This window comes from Argiope bruennichi, chromosome 7 (assembly GCF_947563725.1).
Source record: "Argiope bruennichi chromosome 7, qqArgBrue1.1, whole genome shotgun sequence".
Lineage (NCBI taxonomy): Eukaryota > Metazoa > Arthropoda > Arachnida > Araneae > Araneidae > Argiope > Argiope bruennichi.
The window spans coordinates 43,240,755-43,262,572 of NC_079157.1; the positions used below are offsets into that span (position 1 = coordinate 43,240,755).

General features: G+C 31.1%; 1 protein-coding gene and 1 long non-coding RNA gene across 3 annotated transcripts in view; one reads left to right on the plus strand and one right to left on the minus strand.

Moving 5' to 3' along the window:
• The window catches only part of LOC129976673 (uncharacterized), a 372,556-nt gene that overhangs the window by 350,234 nt on the left and 504 nt on the right, over window positions 1-21,818 (minus strand). The gene's annotated exons all lie outside the window — the stretch shown is intronic.
• Window positions 12,386-21,818, plus strand: part of LOC129976672 (uncharacterized) — a 90,097-nt gene continuing 80,664 nt past the window's right edge. The window contains exon 1 of the transcript XR_008785162.1: window positions 12,386-12,731. The gene's annotated coding sequence lies outside the window, so the exon portion shown is untranslated. The remainder of the gene's footprint in view (window positions 12,732-21,818) is intronic.

Genomic DNA, 21,818 nt, shown 5'->3' on the forward strand with positions numbered 1-21,818 from the left:
GCTGAAAACTTATAAAAGCTTGATTTCTTTATTAAAAAGGGGTGCCATTCATTTAGATGGCATGAAGACAATTCTTAATAAATATAGTCAAACGCCGACAGTTCGCGGAAATCAGAACACGCCGTGGATAAATTCTGACAATTACACAGTAATTTTGAAAAATCAAAAACAAAGAAATAAAAAAGAGCATTAAATTAGGAGCGTAAAATTGTTTATTCAATTAAGTACTTGCCTTCAATGAATCATTCTCCTCTCTCATTCAACTTATGAATGAAAGTAATCAAGCTATCATTCTTTGCAGGAAGTAATTTGTATTTTATTCAAATAACTTAAGAAAGTGGTTTTCATTATGGGAAAGCATCACCTTTGTATACCGTGCTCTATCAGACAATCAATCTACCATGTTTTAATCACTACGTTGCATTATCTATATACATATTAAAAAAAAAATAAACATTTGTTCGCAAAACAAACATGCCCACTCCAGTTCTATGTGGGCGGTAATTCGAACAAAGAGGAAGGACACTGCCAACCCTCCCATCCCTTGATTGCCGGGCTGCCAACAGAGAACTATTTATTAAACGACAGTTGGTTGAACACACTCTGCATAAAAATCAGAATTCTTTTATCCCCATAATGATAGGTTCTGTTGTGATTCAGTCGTAGAACAAGGAGGTGGACACCGTTTTATGCATTAAAGAGTGGAGGGGTTTTGTTCTTCTGAACACGTTCGTTTGTTTTCACTGAAGTTTATTGCACCATGCGGAAGCTTGTATCAATTTTGCACATGCCACTCATAGTCTTGTGGTATGATATTTATCGTATCTTTATTTTTTGATATTCTTGTATTTATTTTGATTAATAAGGGTTTGAAATACTTATTTACGTTTCTCAAGATTACATTAAGATCTCTCGCTCTCATTTTTTTCATTTCTTTGTAAAATATAATTATTCTTGCTATTACCAGGAAAAATTATTTAATGTGTATTTAATGTATTTAATTATTTAAATAATATTCTTATATTCTTTTAACAGTTTGAAATTATTGAACAGTTAAAAATTGTATTTAAAAGTAATAAATGTTTTTAGTAAGAAAAAAAAAAACAAAAGATATTTTTTGATTTACATAAATTATTTTTTTTAAATATTTGGAAATTGATAATGAATTAAATTCACTATTTTCGTTTCATTTAATGACAGCTATGTTGCACTCATTGCAACCTTGCTCTTACAATCCATTTATGGCTCCACTAATCAGTTAAAAATCTTAAACCAATCAAACATCTCACTCAAGTCCTTATAATTTAAATAAGATTTTCTTTATTAAATTCAAAATAACTTCCTTGTCAAACTGAAAGGGACAAATATCTGTACAATGAAATAATAAAATAAATTCATAACAAAATAGATTTAATAAATATTTTTTAAACACGCAGTTATATTAGCATAATTAAAGCTTTATTTTAATTATTTTCTGCTTTTTATTCTTCTGTCATTAACTATCATGAATATAATTATGCACATATAATTTTTAAAAAAAAATTCTGACAGGTAGCACCACTGGTTGTGGAATCAGAATTTAATTCAACTATTCAAATAATTAGCTATTAACTTTTAAAAACATTTAATCTATGTCTTATCACCAAAAATAATCAGCATTAAAAATTTCAGAAAAATAGTAAATCAAAAAAATAAATGAAAAATATATAATAATTAATGTATTTAATCTATGGTGATCAGGTTTTTATGTCACTTAATGAAGAAAGCACATTGAAAATGTAATATTTTAGCACTTAAGGATGTTTTTAACTGAACAAACCGATTTAAAAGCTAAACCCTCATGCTTCAAATAATTTGCGATAATTGATTCAGGACATAAATAATCATTATTGGAACAGTTAAGGTTATTTCAATTATTAGGTGCTATCAAGATTCCTGTTTACTTTAAAAAAAATATTCCCGAATCTAGTTGGATGCATTAATTAAAAAAAACGTAAAAGTTTTAAATAAATGTACGAATTCTTATTTCTTTCTGTTTATAAATACTTAATTCTATACTAATTCATTTTACATTAGTTTAGTTATATTAACGTCCCGTTGTAAAGCAGCAATAGGGCTATTTTGGGACGGACCACGCAATTTTGAACCGCGGTCAGATGACGAGGAATACACCTCAGTGGCGCCCCCCTCTCCACGCCACACCAGCGGGAGGACGTTTGGCATGACGGATTTAACGTTACACGACGGTTTTTCGGTGGAATCGGGTCTCGAACCAGAAACCTTACGGCTCACAAGCCGAGACCTTACCACCAGGACGCCACGGCCCTAATTTCGTGTTACATACCAAAACCCATATGCTCATTTTTTTTAATATGAACGTAAAAAGAAATGCAGAATTTTCCTTCTGATACAAAATAATTATAATAATAAAAAGGGAAAAAAAGAATTTTTTACAAAGCGATTAACATAAATATAGGAAAACATCAAATATCCGAATTCGCATTATTCAGATTTTCAACTGTCCGAGCCATTCAGAAAATAATAATAATAATTCACTAACAGAATCCGAAGTAAAGACGTAGAGAAGACATACTTTAATTTATACATTCAAACGCAGATACTTTGATACAGTAAGTATGCGTATGTTACCATAAAGAACAGAAATTAGAGAACTTCGATATTCTTCGGTTAATTTCTATATATATCATGTAGGTCTGTGAAAGATTGAATATTTGAGTATAATTGTATACATTCAAACCATTGCTGGTATCTGTTGATACGCACACATAACTTTTGGTTGAAGATGAAACGAAAAACCGAGAGATACAGTCAGAGAGCAGAACAAAGAACAAATTAATTAGTTACGATAAATATTACTACGCAATTAATCACATAATCATTACTTTTTTTATTAGTTTCAACTGATTATTTAAATGTTTTTTCTCCTATTTCGATACATCATAACCGGCTACTCCGACTCCGACAAAGGCACACGGATACATCTGATTGATTGAATCGCCACGACTGCAACACTGGCGGGAACAATGGTTGAGTCCTAAGGGTCATCACCGGTCTCGGTACAACCATTACCGTGAGAAGATGCCCCGTCATCGATAGAAGGTAGCCAACCCCCATCATTTTGTACCAACCCAAATTGCTAGAACCATCCACCATAACCGAAGCTTTTCATCCTCATGCCTGAGAAGCACTCCGATGGGAGGCTGTTTTGGTATACAGGATGATCCTGAATTCATGGTACAAACTTTAACTTTCTTGCAGGTGATTGCAACAACCGTTTATTATATAGAAATGTATGGGTATTAAGTAATGAGATAAGGTTCAAACACGTGAAATAAGAGATTAAAGGAAAGAGAAATGGAAATAATGGCTAGAAAAGAGAATTGAGAATTTGAGAATTAAACGTGGTGAACGAGTCCTTTAGCTGTCCCGAATCTCTTGACTTATACTGCCTCTATTACTTTGTAATAGAGGCAGTGTACTTCAAATTATTGTAAGCAATGCACTTGTCAACAAGTCAGTTGATTATTTCCTTTTAACTCAACTTACGCCTTCCTTACAGCCTCTCTTACCTATCTTATTTACGCCTTTTTTTATTAATTGCAGCCTTATATCCCTATATAATAAATGATTGTTATAGTATCTTGCACTAATTCTTAACCTCTGGCTACTCAATTTCTTAAAATCAGTATTTAGATGCGACGTTTACAAATAATAAATCAAATATTTTTTTAAAGCGAACTGATACTGTGGTGAAAGCTTATAAGCCAGTTAACAACTACGCTACCCGAACAATTGCTTTTGTATCGTGGTCATGTTACTGGGTTGCTAACCATAAGGTCCTAGGTTCTATCCTCGCGCAATCCAATCCGCGACAATGGTGACCTCGGACGATAAAACTTCAACCTTCGTAAAGCTGTTATGGCGTTATCTATCCACAACAACTCAAAGCCCTCAGACTTACTTGACGCAGCAACAACATCAGCAACCACTCACCCACACACGCTCGCCATAACGCTTGGCGCTACTCAAATGGATACAGGCGCATTAGAATCAACAGCTAATACATCACCACTCAACAGCCATATCGTTCGTCTCACCTCCGACTCACTGGAAGGAGAGTCTGTGGTGAAAGCTTATAAGCCAGTGAACAACTACGCTACCAGAGCAATTGCTTTTGTATCGTGGTCATGTTACTGGGTTGCGAACCACAAGATCCCAGGTTCTATCCTCGCTCATGCCAAATCCGCCACAATACTATATGTCGCACGAAAATAATATGATACAATAAAAATCTATAATCGTAAAAATAAATACACTAAGCTGTGAAAAACGTCGGATGCAATAGAAAATGGACTGATTGCCATCCTGCGGAAATAGTTGGATAAAAATCTGTGCCCTGCATTCAATACCATTCTGTAATGCTGAAGAATTTTGTAAAGTTGCAATTTTGTCTTATCCTAACAAAAATACGTTTTATTCAATATTCAGCTCCAGTGCATGCTGAAGGTTGATATTTGTTAGTCAAGTGAGAAATAATGAAACTTTTCTGACATACATCTAGCGGCTATGAAAATGTGGTGATAATATTATCCACTTATCGACATTTACCAAATACTAGTCATTTACATTAAAATATGCAAAAGATAAGCATTGTTAAGCAAATTTTGTTTCTTTTTTCGAGAATTTATCTTATTTTTGTCAAATTACATAAGTAATCAAATACAATCTGGTTCGAATTGATATGGATACCAAAAGCTTAACTGGTGCAAGTTTCCATTCGAATACTTACAATAATAATATTTAGCTGTAATACGGTATTGTGCGGAAGTTAAGAGAAGAAAGTTTTAAATATTAAAGCGTTTCTTGCAGGAAACCTATCCATTAACTCACTCTGTATACAAAGACGCACAGACGAACAACGAATCTCTGAATTGTGCACACGAACTCTTTTGTCTACTTATCAAATTCGACAACGATACTCCGTAGTCCTTCCGGAATCCAGCATCAACTTATTGTATTTCGAAGAAAACAAAGAAAAGTGAAACAGTCAATGAAACAATTAAGCAATCATATGACCAGTCATACCCTTTGTATTCCATCACGATTCCCCAAACTGAACAATCATAGCAGAAAAACAGAGAAAAAGAACAAACCGCACAGAAAGTAGGGTCGGTTTTACGGTACGGGGAGGGCTAAATAATTGGCAAGTTGAAGTGACAGCTTCGTTGAGCGCCTTGTCTGTCTGTCTGTCCGAACTGTCAGCGCCCGTTACAACCACTGTTTCATGCCTCCCCCTCCCTTTCCCCCCTTTAACTGTCTGCTCGTACTTCTGTTTGTGTCTGTGAACTGACAGCGAAATTGCTGGAAGTACAAAGCAAGTTAAAGTGGCTCTGACAGGGAGACTAGTCAGTGCAAGATAGAAAGGTTGATAATGATTCATATCAATTAAGAGTTTTTTTAAATCACTAAGCGTAATAAAATAATTAGATGATGAGTCTTAATCCGAAAGAATAGTTTGATGATAAGCATCTCGGAGGAAAATTTTTGCTTTTAAATGCCTGAGAGGCGTTTGAAGAATCATAAAAAAGAACATACATTCACCTGAAAATGCAAATTATCTATAAAGCTGAAAGCGACCAAATCAAAAGAAAAAAACTAGTTCGTATTGTTTTAAGATGTCAACTTTGTAACAGGATAAATGTCACAATCATTATATCATCAGTATATAAAACATGCTCCATATCTTTTTCCAAGCGATGCGACGTAATGTAAATACTGTCCTGAAAATAACAACAATTAAAGCACTTGTTATAGTTTGCTAGTTTTGTATATTGCATCTCAAAGTTATTGGCAATACTTCTACTAACAATAAAAGGGAAATTGTGTATAATTGGTGTTTTATATCCATCCCCGCCCCCCGGGGGCACCTCGAAAAGAGGATGAGATGCTTCCGGTATGGTGGTTGAATCTCGTCACCTTGGTGGATACATCAAAAGATGGGGGATCTGGCTCCTTCCATCGATGGCGGGACGTACTTCCTTCGGGAAGAGTTGTACCGTGGCCCTTAGGACTTAACCATAGTTCCCGCCAATGTTGCTATTGAGGCGGTCTGGTTATTCAGTTTTCTTTATTCGTGTGCCTTCGGGCGGGTCGGAGAGTCAATGATATGACTATCCCAGCTCGTTTGTCATAATCAAATTTGGCACATATTTACATTGGAATGATCACCTTTTTGCGTTTTTTGAGATATTAATTACAATTTTAATTAATTAAAGATTAAGCGAAATTTTAATGTTTTCACATCATAACTTCCAAAACTGTTATAACACAAAAATTATTTTAGCATCATATTAAAATTCTAAAAATTATCTTTATAGTTTGGCTAATTTTTTGCCATATCATTTTTTCCCTATTTTTTTAAATATACCCCTTTTTAAATATTGTTGTCCTTTTCTCTGATATAATTGTATATGTAGAAATATTATGGAAATCAAGAAAAATTATAGTAATTGAACAAAATGGTATAAAATTTCTAAAATAGTATGAATCGTATATCTATTAAAATTTGAAGATTAAATATACTTTATTGAAGAAGTCATTAAGACATAGTTACTCAAAACATTTAGCTGAAATTTTTAATCCCTGATCGGCATCGATGGCTACCAGTTAGACTTTATTTCACATTACAACCTTCTCAACTCTCTTGTATATCATGGAGCTTTACAAACATAAACGTTTTCCAGCTTATGCACCACTAAAAGTACATTAGAGTAATTTTGGTGATATAATTTTTACTGACACAATTTTTATGTATATTCGAAATGAATATAAAAAGACATCTTCTACGGCATTTTATTTAATCCTCATTATTCAGTTATATATGTATTCAATTTTAGGTGGCTCTTACATTTGTGGCGGCCATATGCTACGACTCTTTACCAAAGAAAATTTCCGACAAATACGAATATAAAGAATTCTACATAACCTTACATAATACACCCTATGGATTTATAATATATAACTTTTACAACAGTTTTACATTATAATCCTGTAGGATGGTAATGTATTAAAACTCCACTACAGGTCACGATTTTTATCATAGGATCGCTGTCGATAAAAACATACGCTGCCCTTATACCGCAAATAATCCTTTGTAATCCAAATTCTTCTCTCAATCACCATTCAAGACGGTGCATCATTTTGTCATTTAATTTATTTATTCTTTTAAATTTTAATTATTAAAATGACGTATATTAATTTTTCAGAAAAACTCAACTTAAAGTAATTGTATGTATTTATTTTTCGGTGTAATAAACAGGTTCATGTATTAAGTGAATAATTATCTATCGAATTATCTTTCCGACGGCAAAGGGTAAATATTCTACATTTTTCATATTTTACTGGTCGTTGTAAAACAAGTTAATAAACTAAATTTTTCATATTTTTCTGATCGTTACAAAGCAAGTTAATAAAATAAAATATATCATATTTTACTGGTCGTCGTAAAGCAAGTTAAAAGACAAAATTTTTCATATTTTACTGGTCGTTGCAAAACTCATATTTGCAATACATTTTTGAACAAATAAATGGGATTACTTCACAAGATCTCATATAAGAAACAAGCACGATAATTTCGTCAACAAACGACAGGTGCGTTGACGACAAAAAAAAAACAACCAATCTGCAACAAAACAGCAACAACCTAAAACAAACAGGGAAAAGAGGAAATGCGTTTGGCTCAGCGAGGCAACTAGCATGTCACCACCCATTTTAACGACCAGAGAAATGTTTTGTTTCTCCCCAAACAATGTTACTGCCATCCAACCAATCCGTCGATAATTATTTACAACACATGACGACAGTTTCATTGTGTCACAGAAAAATGGTCGTTAGCAGAAGTATCTGTCTACTCTGCTTTCTGATGATGCTGTTCTTCCTGCAATTAAGTCTCGGCGTCGTTAATTTCCAAGCACGGTAATCAATGACAGCTAAAAAATACAATATATTTGATTGTTGCATGTTTTATCTGTAAATAAACGAATAGTTCAGCTGCTGTAATTGCTAACTACAAGCAACTGGAATACGTATGACATTGAACGAATAACTGTCCTTCTACTGTGAGTTGTAAATATCTGTTCGTTTCAGTTAGCTAAGATTTACAAAATTCACGACATTGTGACTGAAAATGGCATATTGTAGAGGCTTCCTTTCTGCTTTCTCTTTAATTAATCACATTGTTGCCAAAAAATAAACCTACAAAAATGTTTTATCCTGCATTTGTCTCATGAAATGCCCTTTTCCCCCATTCCAATCAATGTTTTAAAAATAAATACTATTTAATATTTAATGCTTATAAAGAATTAAAAAAATATTTTTCCGTATTCTGCAACAACTGAACTAGTAAAAAGACTTAAAAATAATGCATTCAAGGATTAAAATTTCAAGTGACTATTTGTTGACGTTTTATTTTGATGATACTTTAATGAAAATGTTTTGTAATTCTCTTTTTCTATAGTAGGATACATAAATTCTGCTATGAAACATCCAAAACAAGCAGTCGAAAGGTGATTGTATAAATTTAAAGACTCATTCGTCTAAAATACATATAGATTTTTTTTTCACTTCTACGAAGTACAAAACTCTCATTTGCGAGCCTTTGAAAATGAAATTCTGAGCACTCCTCTATGCACGAACTTGTCTTAGATTCATAATTTTAAGCGAAGGGAGAGAAATAACATCTTGCATGTGAGGAAGTTTTGTGAAGACCAGCTCAGCTTGTTTATTCTGTAGTTATGCTATTACGCTCAGGAGCTTTAACTAAGTAAATGAACAAATAAAAATTGAAAAAAAAAACCTGCATTATTTTAATAAGCATAAAAAGAATACAATAAGGTGCAAACTAAGCAAGTCCACAAATAACCGTGTATCCACTAGAAATATATTGCAAAGGACCATGACCTTGTCTAAGATTCAAAATTTTAAGCGAAGGGGGAGAAATAACACCTTGCATGTGAGGAAGTTTTGTGAAGACCAGCTCAGCTTGTTTATTCTGTAGTTATGCTATTACGCTCAGGAGCTTTAGCTAAGTAAATGAACAAATAAAAATTGAAAAAAAAACTGCATTATTTTAATAAGCATAAAAACAATACAACAAGGTGCAAACTAAGCAAGTCCACAAACAATCATGTATCCACCAGAAATATATTACAAAGGACCACGACCTTGTCTAAGATTCATAATTTTAAGCGAAGGGGGAGAAATAACACCTTGCATGTGAGGAAGTTTTGTGAAGACCAGCTCAGTTTGTCTATTCTGTAGTTATGCTATTACGCTCAGGAGCTTTAGCTAAGTAAATGAACAAATAAAAATTGAAAAAAAAACTACATTATTTTAATAAGCATAAAAACAATACAATAAGGTGCAAACTAAGCAAGTCCACAAATAACCGTGTATCCACCAGAAATATATTACAAAGGACCACACAGTCTCAGAGCTCCTGAAAGACCCCCTACCGCATACACATTCTCATTTTTCATTAGTCGTTTTATAAATAAGAGTTCAATTGAAAAATAATATTCATTTCTATGCATTTTTAAGATAATGTATCTGGATTATTCTGATGCCTTTCAATTGAATAAAGAGAAGAAAAACGCAAACGAATGGCATGCGAAGCGAAAATAAGTAAAACTTGTTTCTTAAGTTCCCAGCAGCAAGGATCCTTTGAAAGTTTGGATTAACTATGTCCTAACCTTCAACTCACGTATTCGAAAGCACATAATAATGCCTAACTAAAACCGCACCTGCTCCGGATTGAAAACTTACCTACCACATGTTCTTGATTTCGCCTTATACTGCGATACTTGAGATAATTGTCATGGAAATTGCTCTTAATATATTAAAAGGCTGTCTAAGCCTGCCGACAATTATGCTGTATCAGATAGTATAAATTTAATTTGTCTCAATGTGATCGATTTGCTTTCCTGCTCTTGGCTCATGAAATATGTATGAAGAACTGATGAATTATTCAAGTTCTATAATAATCGTAACAACTTTTGCTCATTATAGTGGAATTATCGTTTTGTATACACCATTTCTACAGACTTCCCAAACCGCAGGATCGCTCACGATTCCAAAGATTCTTCTTAAGGTGCTTGGCAGATCAGATTAGAGTCCAATTAATCTCGAAAGGATCATGCCATCATCAAGAAGCTTATGAAGTGATATGAGTCTTTGAAGATTGAAAACATAAGATGATTATCATTTAAACTTGACCGAATTTTAACGAAAAATTTATTTTCCGACTCAAATTTTATTGATTTTTTTTTTTTTTTTTTTTTTTACAAGAAGACACAGTGAAATACTTTTTATTTGTATATTAATTTCCGTTTTCTTTACAATATTTTTATTTTTCCAAGTTTCTGAAGTGATCCAAGTAGCATTTTCTTATCATAAGTATGCTGATCATTTGAATAGAATGCAGAATAAATGAAGTAAATCCACATAATATATGTTCGATCTGCAAGTATCAAGTGACCTTCTTAAAGAATAGAAGATTCAGGAAACAAAATGATAATCATCTGACTTATAAAATTTTACCGAAATTCGTTTTAATGTTTCTTGAAGATGGTATTAACAATACTTTGATCGACTTTTGCCGGAAACTTTAAAAATAAGATATGGTTTGCTCTTAAATTGTTCCTATTTTTTTTAATTATATTATTATTTTTTAAATTCCAGAATCATTTTGAAACTTTTTTTTCTCATTGCACATATAATTGTGATTTTGTATGCACAATTTACACAAGACTGCAAGATATAATTTCAGAGAATTTTCAACTGTAGTAAATAAATCAGATTGATGCCTGATTAATTTTAAATGAATCATTTAACACCATCAAGTAGTTATCAACTGATAAAGTCCTGAAATGTATAAAATTGTGGCTATAAAACAAACAATTATCATTATGAGTCAATAAAATTTCAGTGAAAATTTTAAACGAAGATATTATTAATAATCTTAATAATTATTGAATATCTAAGAAGCTATTGAGGATGCAGTAATTAATTTTGTAGAAAATGCAGCTACAATTGTTTCTGAAGTGTCTTGGAAAAAACAATTTATCTCAAATATGTATTTAGAACATTTTTTTAATTATATTGTAGCGTACCTCCATCTAATACAAAGGCTTGTTTATTCCTATTATATACACACTTACACACACACACACACACACACACAATTGCTTTGAATTGAATTTCTCCGAAAAATTTAGCTACATCTTCTTACCACCATGTTGAGTCTCATGGCTAGGCCCTTCGTAATTGAGGATGAGGGGCTTCCGGTATGGTAGTTAGTTTTCGCCACCCTTGTGAGTACACAAAAAGGTGCGAGTCTGACTTCCCCCATTGATGACAGGACGTATTTCCTTAGGGAAGGATAGCACCGTGCCCGGTGATGACCCTTAGGACTCAACCGCATTTTCCGCCAGTGTTGCTGCTGCGTTCAGATTTTTCCGTGTGCCTTCCGCCTGGTCGAAGTAACCAGTTTGTGGTTACCAAAATGTAGATGTCTTTAACAATCGAAATAAATAAATAAAACTCCAAAAATATGCACTGTCTTCAATGGTGCTTGAGCGGAATTATCGGGGACAAAGAGTCAAAAATAAGATAAATACATTGTGATTGAAGATTTTTTTTTGTTTATCCAGACTAGGGTCACAGTAATCATTCGGCGAGTTCAAAGAAAGTGAATAGTGAGGTGATAGTAAAAACAATAAGTTGTTTTCAAATCGTATCGGGATATTACCCCATTACTTTTAGTTGGAAGATACAATCTTTTTTATTTCTATTAATACGTTTTGCAAATTCAAAACAAAGTATTAAAAAAGAAAAGATTTTTTTATATACAATACCTTCTAGTGGATTCTTTTTTTATTTCATGCAAAGGAAAATCGATGCAAGTTTGATTTTGACATAATTTTATAAGAAAAGCATTATGAATGCTAAAAATTGAATATCCTCTCTTTAATTGTAGTAGATATGATCTCAAAATTAATGTACATTTTTTTTTCAATTTCTGTACATTCAATTCTGTACATTTCTGTACAGCCCTATCGCCGTTCCCCTCCTATTAGCTATATTCAGTTGTTCAAGACAGCAGAGGGGAAAGAAGTCCAGAAGTATCTTCAAATTATGGCTCTTATTATCTATCGAAGAGGTCTTGCCGACATCACTTAGTCAGGTCGCTTATCATCCGCTACCATTAATCAAGCGTCTTAAACATCGGAAATTGGGCTGGAGGGTTAGATGATGACGATCCAGACTCGCCAGTATATTGCCCACAAAATTACCTATTGTGCTAGGACACCACTTCCATTTTCGTTCATCAGATTTCTTTTTTCTGCACATCCCATCCTCCTGGCTATCTTCTTTGATGTGAACATCGCTGAAGTGGCACGTCTTCGTTCCTTTCTCCATGCCCATGAGCTGGCACCATCACGTGAAGGCTTTGCCGATTTCCGGTGTGCATCGCCCGAAGGTATCGCCACAGGAGGGTAGGCGAAAGGGTGGTGATAACGCTAGACATCAACTGCAAGGGAGGGAGAGAGAGGTAATTGGTGGGTTAGTGTCATGGATGTAATTAGAAGCAGTTCTTACAGCATCCGGACCCGCCACCACACACCAGATGGAAGTCGGACGTTGATGAATCGGTGAGTTCTCTTTAAAACATTAAGAAAGTTAATTGTTGCTAGTCTCTCTCTATCTTTTTCTCTTTTATTTCTTGTTATACAGTCCCCCCCCCATTAAAAATACACACCCTCCCTGCTATTTGATTGTTTTCTTATTGTTATCGGAGGGGATGGGAATTCTCATCTCATTTTCTTCTTTCTTTTCTTTTCTTTTTTTTAATTCCCTTTCGGTTTTAGACTCAGCAGATCGTTTTCATTCATCAAGGCGTTGCCCAGGCTTGTTAAAAGACACTAATGAAAATTAACTGTTGTGGTAAAATATTGTAGGTGATAAATTTTTAGTTGTAGAATAGTAAAATATTACCTTTGATTCCTTTTTTTTTTCTTTTATTGCTTGATTTGAGGTAGATGACCACACATTCATACGAAGACCCTCAAACTTAATTCATAGTAATTCGATATTTCGGAAAATTTCTTAATCCAAAAAATAATGTCTAGAATGGTCATGTTGAAAATTTTTAATAATTAATTTTAGGCATATTGTAGATTATTTTGATAAGATGCAAATCGGAAAATGACTTTGATTGAACTACTGTGATTTCATTATTTGTGAAGGAAAGAAATGGTCTACCTAAAGAGATACACCTAGTGGTTAAGTGTTGAAAAGAAAACCGAAATAAAAAATTAAACGATAATGGAAAAAATAATAGTTAAAAAATGTAAAATGAGAGAACAAGCAAATTTTTATAGAATGAATAGTGAGACAGCAAATTATTTAAAAAAGAAAATAAAACTCTTATGGTTTAGTGGTTCGATAGCTATAATCACCCATAATAAGAGAGAAATTATGAGCTAGAATGATAGTCATATCATTGACTCTCCGACCCGCCCGAAGGCACACGGATAAAGAAAAGTGAATGACTGGACCACCGCAACAACAACACTGGCGGAAACTGTGGTTGAGTCCTAAGGGCCGTCACCGGCCCCGGTATAACCCTTCCCGAAGGAAGTACGTCCCGTCATCGATGGGAGGAACCAGATCCCCAACCTTTTTTGAGTACCCTCCAGGGTGGCGAGATCCAACCACCATACCGGAAGCATCTCATCCTCTTTTCGAGGTGCCCTCCTCTACGGGAGTTGAGCTGGAATGGTATCTAAGCTAAATAGATTGAAAGTTAATATTAAAAAAACGATAATCATTCGGCTTCTCCAATGCCTATTCTTTCATTTAGAGTGACTGCAACAGTAAAGCCTCGACTTTGTTGTCAGAGAATTCCAGTTACGAAACCATATTCCACCAAACTGTTGTGTTAGCGGATATGGTGCATATTGAATACCTCGGGGCCAAATGGCCCCTTTCTGTGGTTGGGCTGTAATTTGGAAGGGGTAGCAGCTCAGATGTGGTTTTCATCGTCTGACGGCGGCACAGAATTCGAGGCCTATTCCAAAATAACCCAAATTTTGCTTGAAAGTGGAAAGTTTACGTAAATAAACTAAACCAAACCTTTAATTTAATTTTTATATATATCAGAAACTATTTCTTCAAAATCCCCTTAATCGAATCTGATTGAATTATGAATGTTATAAGTAAATTCGGAAATTTTTGTTTGTTTATCTTTATTTAAATTACTTTATAATAAAAAAAATTATTTAAAATATTTACAGAGACATTAGAAACTCCGAAAATCAAAAATGGGAATGACAAATGAATGAAAATCAAATCAAAACATGACATCTATATATAGTCGGAAAGATATTTGCTCATGTATCGTTTATTAATAATCATTTCAGAAGACATACGTGTTTTTGAAGCACATCATTGCGATTTCATCCTAAAAATCAAGCAAATAGTGAGGATTAATCGAATGACAAAATTGACAAATAATTTCCGGTCCCATCATCAGTATACCATGATAACGAAATTGAATCCTCCAAAATGAATTCGCATCATGATTTCCTGCGTCGGTCGGAAGTCTGTCTGACTACACGTACACCACAAGCATATGGCTAGATATCATCTCCATTAATTTGGTCTCAAATTACTAATAAACACTTCCTTAAATTAATATTCACGACCCTCCCCCCCTGGACCCCCATAGTGTCTGCAATATGCACTATCATCCATCAACGTTATTATGTATTATATCACGTTGCGAGGTATTATATACCTCCGCCATAAACAATAGGAAACGATACCAATTAAGGTGCTCGATTGAGCAGAACATTTTCCTGGATCGCCGATTTTTATCTGGTTGGAAAACTTACCAGATGGTGCTGAGGATAGAAAAAAATGGCAGAGACTTAAATAAACAAAGAAAATCCACCAGAAAAAAAAAAAGATCCGACAAAATTGGTCAATTACTAAACGCGGCGTTGGGGCTTTTAAGTGGCTATTTTATGAGCTGTTGGAGTAGTCACTAGTTTTGTCAACTACATGTCTTGTTTAAATTTTATGATGGCATTAATTAGCGACGACGTAGGGTTATTTTTTCTTCGATATTCTGTTATTGGAAATGTTTGTTTGAAGAAAAAGGGATCAGGAGTTATTATCGTCATTAAATATATCTGATCATAGCTAATGAAGGACGGCCAATATCGTGCTGGGACATAGTTTGGTTTTTGTTTGTGTATTGTTTTTATATGAGTTGTTTCAGAGAGTAGTTAAGGGATAAAACACTTAAAGTTTTAGTGCAGCACGTATCTACTTATAAAATGTTTTTTAAGATAAGTAAAACATGTCATTATCTTAATATCTTGAAAGTAGATAAAAAAAAAGGCAAAACTGTAGCTCTGAAAGAGTTTTTGAGCTGTTCCCATGGTCAAAAACAATTTTTAACAATTACAGGTATGGTATTATCAGAAATCAATCATTACTAATAATAAAGATGAAAGTGTGTGTGTGTGAAAATAAGTATTTTGGCGGTTTACAGATCAGACCATTTAACTTAGAGCGACCAAAGTTAGCATGTATATATTTTGCAGACTAGGAATGTGCACTTTGGAACAATTTTTTTTTTTTGAAATTTTAGTTAGATTTTTAATGAAACAAAAATTAAACGAAATCTGAGTTTTTTTGTGATAACTTCCAAAAGTATAATATAAAAAAAATAAAAAAAATTTCACCATTTCAAATTTAAAAAAAAAAAAAAGACATTTTTTAACTATACCAATTTAATAATCATGAGAATTTTTCATGAATTTTGATAATTTTCTAAAAATATGTTTTCACTAATTTCCAACAATGGCTTACACTTTTGCCTTGAAATGATAGATTGAAATTTATTCTTTAATCTGATATTTGATCACGTGATTTTCTTTCATTACTAAAAATTGATGAAGAAGAATTATATTTAATCTCTGTGTAGTTTATTAAACGATATAAAAAGTAAACAAAAATATTGTAAAATGTAGAAGATAGATGAGTTGGATATTTCATTTATTTCATTCAAACTAAATATAAAATCTTAGCTCGGATGAATTGATATTTTGTAACTTCCTTAAAATCAGTCTATTTTTTTTTTTCAATCCCTCATAGTTTTTTCCGCACTTTAAATATTATACCAACTTTGGCGGGCTTGAGATGATAAAAATTCGATAATGTGTTGTTTGGTGCTATTTTTTTAAATTTCAAATAGAATATTTTTTTATTTTTTTTTTGCAATGTGCAAAAATCTGCAATACTGCATCATTGTAATTGTAATTACTGCATCATTGTAATTTTTTTGCAATCTGAAAAAATCTGCAATACTGTAATTGTATTGCAGATTTATTGTAATCTCCAATACTGCATCATTGTAATTTTTTTTTTTTTGCAATCTGAAATAATCTGCAATACTGTAATTGTATTGCAGATTTATTGTGATCTGTAATACTGCATCACTATTCAGTTAAATTGAAAGTAATATCTTTGAAATGATAAAAATTATATTATGGAATGCATATTGAACATAAAGAATATAGATTTTACCAATATTCTGTATATATTTATTTTCTTCATAATTCCTTGTGGCTTATGATTTCAGAATTATTTCTACTGATAGCATTCAATAAAAATAAATATAAACACATTGTGATTGTTCAGTGTATTAGAAAATGTAAAATTTAAGGATAATATGCTGTCCATTTGAAAGACTCAAAGAAAATTTCCTCTAATTAAAAAATTGAAAAGAAACGGAAAAACAGCGTATTTTAAAAATAATAAATCAACACATATTGTCCATATTTCACAAAATAATGAGAGAAAGTGATTAATTAGGATGGAACTTAGTAGATAAAAATCTTAATTTACATAAATTTAATCAATTTTCACTTATGCAAGCGAATTTCATATATGTTAAGAAACCATCGACAAAAACCATCATTTTTTCTCAAAATATTTTTTTTTGAATTACAAAACACAGCAACTATTAATCATGGGAATATTTCGACGTTGTTGAAAAAAAAAAAAAAAAAAACAGGTTTGCTCAGATAAATATAAAATCTCTCGATACTTTGGAGGAGCGTTTCGGTTGACCCTTATGTTGTTGGCGGCCTTGTGTTTATAGATTTATGAAAAATACGGCAACTACTGACCTTGTTCTTGAAGGCCGGCTATAAAGCAAAATTCTTTGCTTCTTTTGTGTCTACCAGCATTGAAAACCTCGAATTTTGTTCGTTGAACAAAAGAAAAAGTTTGGCGGTGTTTGTTTACTTCTAACATTTTGAGATAACAAGTTGGGATACACAGCAATTCTGATATTGTTAAAACCTGCTTGATAACTTTTCTTCGAAAGCTTGTTTTCAATCCTAATTTGCTTTTTTACATATATATATATATATATATATATATATATATATATATATATATACACTTTTTTCTCCATATCCTTCACTTGCGGTTAGTGAATTAGTTAAAACGAACTCTAATAATATAATAAAATTAAAATCTGAAAATATTTATCGATCATAATTTATTTTTCAATAATAACATATTTCTGTATGCCATAATATAAGCCTGTTCCGATCGCATGTTTACCATAATTCCATAAAAAAAATTATTTCTGGAGAAAATAATTAGAAAAATATTAACAATTATGAGAAATAATATTAGGGAAATAATAATTATAATAATTATTTCCGATCGATCTTTTTACTAACATTATTGAATTATGTGTTACCTAATATAAAAGATTTTTAATGGCAGTTGATTAATCTGAAAGATTTGTATTTTGCAATAAAATCTCTTGCAGGATAACTTTTTATACTATTCGAATCATATAAAGTTTAAATTATTAGAAATTTTTTTAAACCAGTTAAAGCTATTCCATTCTTGATTTTTGTTCCTAATTTATTTAAACAATATTTTTTTATTACAGTTTTGATCTGAATATATAAAATTAGAAGACATAAAAAGTTTTACTTACTGTGCCTGCATTTATTGTCTGTGTATTAAAAAAAAAACGTTTTTCAGTACACGACAGTTTGTGTGCTGCTATGATTACGTGTTTTTATGAAATTTATTATTTATAAAATGACTATTATTTAACAACTTATAATTAATGATATGCCACGAAATAATAATAGATCTAAAATTTAATCAATATTCTATTTTTTTAAAAATATTTAGAATTCAACATTTTATATGTATTACCGATCTTCTATATTTTATTAAAAACCATGAAAGGAAAATGATGATAAAATGATGAAAAATGAGTTTAAATAGTAATTGGCGTAGCAGTACAGCATATGTCAGGCGACATGTGCACATCAGAATTTGGCAAGGATGATTCTTACAGTTTTAATTAATTCCTTTTTTTTACTTTATCCTTAAATAAAAAAAAATCACATATATTAAATATTCAAAAGATAAGATTAAAAAGGCCTTTTAAAAAAAATGACTTTCTAATTATTTTTATTGCTTATTTCGTAAAGACTTTTTAATTTAACGTTAGCATAAAGTTTGTGACTAAAATATAGATTAAATACAATTTATTGTAATGCATATGGTTCAAAAAGGTAAGTTGTTGCCAAAATCTGATAAATAAATTTTATTATAGTGCATTTTTTATAATTATTTTACTGATTTCACTTACTTTATTGGGTAAAATTCCATAGGCCAATAATGCAAACGATTTTTATTCATTCATTGATTTTAATTTATTGATATAAACAATTTCAAAATGCAAAATACAAATGAGTTTCGCATTTATTAAATAATTTATTGTAATTTAAAGAAGTTTGGATAAATTATTTTTTGTATAAAATTACCTTTTATCAGATAGAAAGCTTTGATATTAGGAACTTTAAGGTAAGACAATGACTTTACTCACCAAGTACAAAATATTATAAAGCATTGTTTCAGTGTAAAAAATGGCGTTCTTATGAAAACTACCGCAATACGCATTTCTACAAATCAGAATACGTGAGCTACATCCTGATAATCAAGCATATCAGAATATGTATGGACTTTTGCCAATACAATTAAAAAAACTCGACGGGAATCATTAATTTTAGTATAATTTATAACTCGCGAGATGTGTTACTCAAAGTGTAACAGCTCTTTTAGTTGCGTGTAGCAAAAACTTATTTTTCATTCCAAGTACCAAAATCCTCTATTTAAATCGTTCGTTTAATTAGTTGAAAACATGTTAATATTATTAACAAATCAATTATTTTGAACGCGTCAGCTTTCCTTAAAATTAATTGCCGCTTTGAGAATTGAACTAATATGTGTTTTTTATTAAGTAATATTCTTAGTATATTGTTAATGCTTATAGGGTTGTATGCTATTTGTAATTTGAAAAAAAAATGAAAAAGTCATTCAAAGTACTCAACAGGGCAAAACGTTGGGTCTAGAGTTTCTTAGTTTCGGCACATAATTATTTCTTGGATAAAAGTTGCTTAGAATTTGCAATATTTATGAAGATTTCAAATCAAAAAAATGATAGAAACGTTACTCCCCCCCAATAAATTCAGAGTATATTATAGTTCTAAAAATATTTTTAGAGCTATATATATATATATATATATACATTTTCATCAATTTAAAACCTCGAAATCTCAGCTTTTTAGAGAAATCAATTTCATTTTACTACAATTTGTTTCTATTGTTTAAACAAAATTTTTAAATATTCATTTTTAAAGATTATTTTACAATTTTTTATTGTTTTTGTTGTTACGATTCGGTTTGCTTGCATTGCAATCATATATTTTTTCTGCTCATTTTATCACTGTCAAGATGAGGAGTAATATAAAGACAATCGAATCAAGCTAAAATGTTACGAAATGGAGATCCGAAACACCTATATTTCTTTAAATTTCTAATTTTAATACTTTCCGACGAACATTTCGAATTTTTTTTCTAAAAAAATACTATTTATTGACCATCTAAAAACTAAAAATAATTATCAAAAATGATGTTATATTTTAAAATGCACACAAATAAAAACATTTAAGATTTTCATTGTAATTTGCATGCAAAACAACTCTTTATGACTATGTCTCTCTTTTGAGTGTAATAAAATAAAAAAATTCGAGTATATATATTTTTTAAACTTCTTGCAGAATCATTAGTTTTAAAATTTTATAAAGACATGCCATTTTGTTCACATACAAAGTTTCACTCATTTCTTGTGTACATGAATGCAGACAGACAGGAATTATATGAAAAATGATTGTGTTTGGATTCAAGCAAGGTCTAACGCAAAATTCTTCAACATATCCAGATTGAATTTTTTTATTCTTGTAATAATTTTTTTACTGCCTTCATACTTTTTGAAATAACAAAACCATAACAAATATTTTTAATAAATAAATCATTTGGATTTGAATGTAATTTTGAGCATGCTTGATGCATTGGAAAACAATAATAAATTATGAGAGACCTATACAAAAATGTGAAAAGATAGAATCAGTTATATTGATATCCTAATTATATTCAGAATAAAGCTGAAATAAAAAAAGCAGTTCACAGTCACACCATAACCTATATTGATATTTTTTTTAGTCTAAAAACTCATGCCTTTCATTTAAGTCTGAATCGTGATAGATAATTTACTCAACTGAAAAATTGAATTTTTTTGTAATTTTTATTCATAAAATATATTACGCCAAGCACCAAGAAACCATTTGGGCATAAATCCTATTTTTTTTATACATAAAGAATCAATTTGTCATGTGACAGTTTAAAAATTCACATTTAAGCTATTTATTTCTTCATTTTATTTCCTTTCGAAGCAGAAAAATGTTCTTCAGTTTTCAGCAAAATGTTTTGCGAAACAATCGTGTCATTTCTCTTTTATTCTTAAAGAAAAAATAATGCGATAAAGATTGGGACAAAAGTTGCAATATTTTTATATCTAAGCATTAAAAACTTATCAGTTGACAAAATTCGAAATTACTAATTAAATACACATCATCAAAATCTAATCCATAAATACTCTGAAATATTTTGAATTCAATAATATTTTATTTCGATAAAATGATGAACAAAACATTTTCAAAATTTTATACAGACTTTCTAAAAGCTGTAAACAGAGCAAATTTTTGAAATTTTCAACTGGAAGACAAATAGTTAAATACTCAAATTAATCTCTTACCTATGTAAAATATATAATATAAAATTTCTGAATGGTGATAGTCCATCTTATGTAATAATTAGACTAGTAAATTCATGAAAATATTAAATCTTTTTATCAAATATACCAGGTGGTTTGAAACAAAATTATTATGCTTCTTCTGGTGTTATATTTGTTGAGTTGATCGAAATGTATAAAAAAAAAACTGCATGTGGGAAAATAATTTGTTATAGTTAAAAATTACTTCAAATGCATTGAGAAATATCTTCAGATAAGAAATTATAAAAGAATAAATCCAATGAAAGACATTCTTATAAACAAGGTCTTCATACTTTGTGATTTTTTAATCATGTTACAAAAGGAGTTAACTATTGCCTTAAAAAATATATTACTTTGCTTGATTGACAAAATTGCTAAGCAGTGATATAAGGTACCTCAAAAGCAATTCCCACATTGCTGACATTATAAAGTAAAGTGCTAAAAAATATTTGCTCTTTTAAAATTTTAAATGTATGTTTACCAAGGACAGCAGAATGTACATTTTAAACCTCTG